At 40.3% G+C, this 6,359-nt stretch overlaps 1 non-coding gene across 1 annotated transcript; it reads left to right on the top strand.

The window, feature by feature from the left end:
• Positions 1-5,957: 5,957 nt before the first annotated feature.
• Positions 5,958-6,061, top strand: LOC148547995 (small nucleolar RNA R71). Its single transcript, XR_015898898.1, has one exon. It is a non-coding gene; the product is annotated as a small nucleolar RNA R71 (small nucleolar RNA).
• Positions 6,062-6,359: the final 298 nt, after the last annotated feature.

Below are 6,359 nucleotides of genomic sequence, written 5' to 3'. Positions count from 1 at the left end.
ATGCAGCTTGCATTCCATTCAGACTCTGAGAAATCATATTGACCTGCTGAGTTAATAGTTTGTTCTGAGCCAATATGGCATTCAGAGCATCAATTTCAAGCACTCCCTTCTTCTGAGGCATCCCATTACTCACAGGATTCCTCTCAGAACTGTACATAAACTGGTTGTTAGCAACCATGTCAATAAGTTCTTGAGCTTTTGTAGGCATTTTCTTTAGGTGAATGGATCCACTTGCCGAAGTATCCAATGACATCTTAGCTAATTCAGACAGACCATCATAGAATATATCCAGGATGGTCCATTCTGAAAGCATGTCAGAAGGACACTTTTTGGTCAGTTGCTTGTATCTCTCCCAACCTTCATAGAGGGATTCACCTTCCTTCTGTCTGAAGGTTTGAACATCCACTCTAAGCTTACTCAGCTTTTGAGGAGGAAAGAACTTGGCTAAGAAAGCCGCGACCAGTGGTGCATGAAATTGTAATCCCTGGGGTTGTAAAATTTGTTGTTCGTTCTCTCCCTGGCAATGGCGCCAACAACTGCTGCACAAATTGGTGAGTAAGGGTCGATCCCACGGAGATTGTTGGTATGAAGCAAGCTATGGTCACCTTGTAAATCTCAGTCAGGCAGATATCAAATGGTTATAGAGTTTTCGAATAATAATAATAAATAAACAGAAAGTAAAGATAAAAATACTTATGCATATCATTGGTGAGAATTTTAGATAAGCGTATAGAGATGCTTTTGTTCATCTGAATCTCTGCTTTCCCGCTGTCTTCATCCAATCAGTCTTACTCCTTTCCATGGCAAGCTTTCTGTAAGGGCATCACCATTGTCAATGGCTACATCCCATCCTCTTTGTGAAAATGGTCCAAATGCTCTGTCACGGCATGGCTAATCATCTGGAGGTTCTCGATCATACTGGAATACGATTTACTATCCTTTTGCGTCTGTCACTACGCCCAGCACTCGCGAGTTTGAAGTTCGTCACAGCCATCCCTTCTCAGATCCTACTCGGAATACCACAGACAAGGTTTAGACTTTTCGGATCTCAGGAATGGCCATCCATGGTTTCTAACTTATACCACGAAGATTCTGATTAAGGAATCCAAGAGATACTCATTCAATCTAAGGTAGAACGGAAGTGGTTGTCACGCACATGTTCATTGGGAATGATGATGACTGTCACGATCATCACGTTCATGTTGAAGTGCGAATGGATATCTTAGAAGCGGAATAAGTTGAATTGAATAGAAAAACAGTAGTACTTTGTATTAATTCATGAGGAACAGCAGAGCTCCACACCTTAATCTATGGAGTGCAGAAACTCTACCGTTGAAAAATACATAAGTAATGAAGGTAATGAAGGTTCAGGCATGGCCGAATGGCCATTCCCCAAATGTGATCAATAGATCAAAAGATAATCCAAAGATCCTAAGATGTCTAATACAATAGTAAAAAGTCCTATTTATACTAAACTAGTTACTAGGGTTTACAGAAGTAAGTAATTGATGCATAAATCCACTTCCGGGGCCCACTTGGTGTGTGCTTGGGCTGAGCTTGAAGTTTACACGTGGAGAGGTCATTCTTGGAGTTGAACGCCAGTTTGTAACGTGTTTCTGGCGTTTAACTCTGGTTCGTGACATGTTTCTGGCGTTTAACTCCAGACTGTAGCGTAGAACTGGCGTTCAACGCCCTTTTGCATCGTCTAAACCCAGGATATCTACTTTCCAACGCAATTATATATTGCTGGAAAGCCCAGGATATCTACTTTCCAACGCAATTGGAAGTGCGCCATTTTGAGTTCTATAGCTCCAGAAAATCCACTTTGAGTGCAGGGAGGTCAGAATCCAACAGCATCAGCAGTCCTTCTTCAACCTCTGAATCTGATTTTTGCTCAAGTCCCTCAATTTCAGCCAGAAAATACCTGAAATCACAGAAAAACACACAAACTCATAGTAAAGTCCAGAAATGTGAATTTAACATAAAAACTAATAAAAACATCCCTAAAAGTAACTAGATCCTACTAAAAACATACTAAAAACAATGTCAAAAAGCGTATAAATTATCCGCTCATCACAACACCAAACTTAAATTGTTGCTTGTCCCCAGGTAACTGAAAATCAAATAGGATAAAAAGAAGAGAATATACTATAAATTCCAAACTATCAATGAAGCATAGCTACAATCAGATGAGCGGGACTTGTAGCTTTTTGCCTCTTGAATAGTTTTGGCATCTCACTTTATCCATTGAGGTTCAGAATGATTGGCATCTATAGGAACTCAGAGTTTAGATAGTGTTATTGATTCTCCTAGTTTAGTATGTTGATTCTTGAATACATCTACTTTATGAGTCTTGGTCGTGGCCCTAAGCACCTTGTTTTCCAGTATTACCACCGGATACATAAATGCCACAGACACATAATTGGGTGAACCTTTTCAGATTGTGACTCAGCTTTGCTAAAGTCCCCAATTAGAGGTGTCCAGGGTTCTTAAGCACACTCTTCTTTTGCTTTGGACCTTGACTTTAACTGCTCAGTCTCAAGTTTTTACTTGACACCTTCACACCACAAGCACATGGTTAGAGACAGCTTGGTTTAGCCGCTTAGGCCAGGATTTTATTCCTTTAGGCCCTCCTATCCACTGATGCTCAAAGCCTTGGGATCCTTTTTATTTACCCTTGCCTTTTGGTTTTAAGAGTTATTGGCTTTTTGCTCTTGCCTTTTGGTTTCAAGAGCTTTTGGCTTTTTCTGCTTGCTTTTTCTTTTTCTATTTTTTTCTTTTCGCCATTTTTTTTTCTGCAAGCTTTGTATTCACTGCTTTTTTTTGCTTCAAGAATCATTTTTATGATTTTTTAGATTATCAAATAACATGTCTCCTTGTCATCATTCTTTCAAGAGCCAACATATTTAACATTCATAAACAACAACTTCAAAAGACATATGCACTGTTCAAGCATTCATTCAGAAAATAAAAAGTATTGTCACCACATCAATATAGTTAAACTAAGTTCAAGGATAAATTTGAAACTCATGTACTTTTTCCATTTAAGAGAGGTGATGGATTCATATTCACTACTTTAAGGCATAGACACTTAGACACTAATGATCATGTAATAAAGACACAAACATAGATAAACATTTAGCATATGAAAATGAAAAACAGAAAATTTAAGAACAAGGAATGAGTCCACCTTAGTAATGGTGGCGTTTTTTCCTTGAGGAACCAATGATGTCCTTGAGCTCTTTTATGTCTCTTCCTTGTCTTTGTTGCTCCTCCCTCATTGCTCTTTGATCTTCTCTAATTTCATGGAGGATGATGGAGTTCTCTTGGTGCTCCTATCCTTAGTTGCTCCCAATAATTATGTGGAGGAAAATGTATCCCCTGAGGTATCTCAGGGATCTCTTGATTTACAGTCAAATGTTCTACCACTGAGCTATAGGCCCTTGAGATGAATCTCTCCTCTCCTATGACTTGGAGCTGGAAGCTTTTGTTTTCCCTTTCCTCTTCCTAGAGGTTTCTCTAGCCTTAGGTGCCATCAATGGTTCTGGAAAAACAAAAAAGCTATGCTTTTACCATACAAAACTTAGAATATTTCTCGCCCTCGAGCAAAAGAAGAAAGAATAGTAGAAGAAGAAGATATGGAGGTGAGTTGATGGTTTGAATCTGAGTGGGTGGGTGTATGTGGGTTGTATGATGGTTTTAGGGGAGTAATGAATGTGAGTGGTGAAGGGTTCTTGGGAAAGGGTGATATATGATTATAAGGAGGTAAGGTGAGTGGAGGTATGTGGGGATCCTGTGTGGTCCACAGATCCTGAGGTGTCAAGGATTTGCATCCCTGCACCAATTAGGCATGTAAAACACCTTTGCATGCAATTCTGGCATTTAAACGCCGAACTGATGCTTGTTCTGGGCGTTCAACGCCCAGATGTAGCATGTTTCTGGCGTTGAACGCCAGCTCCATGCTTGTTTCTGGTGTTCAGTGCCAGCTCCATGCTCTATTCTGGCGTTGAACGCCAGCCAGATGCTCCTTACTGGCGTTTAAACGCCAATAAGCCCTTCCTCCAGGGTGTGATTTTTCTTCTGCTATTTTTTATTCTGTTTTTGATTTTTCTATTTATTTTGTGACTCCACATGATCATGAACCTAATAAAACATGAAAAATAATAAAAATAAAAATAAAATTAGATAAATAAAAATTGGGTTGCTTCCCAACAAGCGCTTCTTTAATGTCAGTAGCTTGACAGTGGGCTCTCATGGAGCCTCACAGATGTTCAAAGCATTGTTGAAAATTTCCAACACCAAACTTAGAGTTTGGATATGGGAGTTCAACACCAAACTTAGAGTTTGGTTGTGGCCTCCCAACACCAAGCTTAGAGTTTGACTGTGGAGGCTCTGGTTGACTCTGTTTTGAGAGAAGCTTACTGTGCCTCTTTTCCATGTTTACAGAAGGTTGACCTTGAGTTTTAAACACAAGGGAGTCCTCATTCAATTGAAGAACTAGTTCACCTCTGTCAACATCAATCACAGCTCTTGCTGGGGCTAGGAAGGGTCTTCCAAGAATGATGGATTCATCCTCATCCTTTCCAGTATCCAGGATTATGAAATCAGCAGGGATGTAAAGGCCTTCAACCTTTACTAACATGTCCTCTACTTGTCCATAAGCCTGTTTTCTGGAATTGTCTGCCATCTCTAATGAGATTTTAGCAGCTTGCACCTCAAAAATTCCAAGCTTTTCCATTATAGAGAGTGGCATGAGGTTTATTCCTAACCCAAGGTCACATAGAGCATTCTCAAAGGTTATGGTGCCTATGGTACAAGGTATTAGGAACTTTCCAGGATCATGTTTCTTCTGAGGCAGTGTCAGTTGATCCAATGCATTTAGTACATTGATGAACATGGGAGGTTCATCTCCCCAAGTCTCTTTACCAAATATATTGGCATTCAGCTTCATGATTGCATCAAGGAACTTGGCAACTTGCTCTTCAGTAACATCCTCATTCTCTTCTGAAGAGGAATACTCATCAAAGCTCATGAATGGCTTAAGGAGGTTCAATGGAATCTCTATGGTCTCTAGATGGGTCTCAGATTCCTTTGGTTCCTCAGAGGGAAACTCCTTATTGATCACTGGACGTCCCAGGAGGTCTTCCTCCTTGGGATTCACGTCCTCCCCTTCCTCCTTGGATTCGGCCATGATGGTTATATCAATGGCCTTGCACTCTTCTTTTGGATTTTCTTCTGTATTGCTTGGGAGAGCACTAGGAGGGGTTTCAGTGATCTTCTTACTCAGTTGGCCCACTTGTACCTCCAAGTTTCTAATGGAGGACCTTGTTTCATTCATGAAACTCAGAGTGGCCTTAGATAGATCAGAGACTAAGTTTGCTAAATTAGAGGTATTTTGTTTAAAGTTCTCTGTCTGTTGCTGAGTGGATGATGGAAAAGGCTTACTATTGCTAAACCTGTTTCTTCCACCATTATTAAAGCCTTGTTGAGGCTTTTGTTGATCCTTCCATGAGAAATTTGGGTGATTTCTCCATGAGGGATTATAGGTGTTCCCATATGGTTCACCAATGTAATTTACCTCTGCTATTGCAGGGTTCTCAGGATCATAAGCCTCTTCTTCAGCAGATGCCTCTTGAGTACTATTGGATGCAGCTTGCATTCTATTCAGACTCTGAGAAATCATATTGACTTGCTGAGTCAATATTTTATTCTGAGCCAATATGGCATTCTGAGTTTCAATTTCAAGAACTCCATTCTTCTGAGGCACCCCATTACTCACAGGATTCCTCTTAGAAGTGTACATAAACTGGTTATTAGCAACCATGTCAATAAGTTCTTGAGCTTCTGCAGGCATTTTCTTTAGGTGGATGGATCCACCTGCAGAAGTATCCAATGACATCTTAGCTAATTCAGACAGACCATCATAGAATATATCCAGGATGGTCCATTCTGAATGCATGTCAGAAGGACACTGTTTGGTCAGTTCCTTGTATCTCTCCCAAGCTTCACAGAGGGATTCACCTTCTTTCTGTCTGAAGCTTTGCGCATCCACTCTAAGCTTACTCAGCTTTTGGAGAGGAAAGAACTTCGCTAAGAAAGCCTTGACCAGCTTATCCGAAGAGTTCAGGCTATCCTTAGGTTGAGAGTCCAACCATATTCTAGCTCTGTCTCTCACAGCAAAAGGGAAAAGTATGAGCCTGTAGACTTCAGGATCTACTCCATTAGTCTTAACAGTATCACAGATCTGCAAGAATTCATATAAGAACTGAAAAGGATCTTCAGATGGAAGTCCATGAAACTTGCAGTTTTGTTGCATCAGAGAAACTAGTTGAGGCTTAAGCTCAAAATTGTTTGCTCCA

The sequence above is a fragment of the Arachis ipaensis genome, chromosome B8 (assembly GCF_059453495.1).
Source record: "Arachis ipaensis isolate K30076 ecotype BB chromosome B8, ASM5945349v1, whole genome shotgun sequence".
NCBI lineage: Eukaryota > Viridiplantae > Streptophyta > Magnoliopsida > Fabales > Fabaceae > Arachis > Arachis ipaensis.
This window is presented reverse-complemented; position numbering and strand designations above follow the sequence as displayed.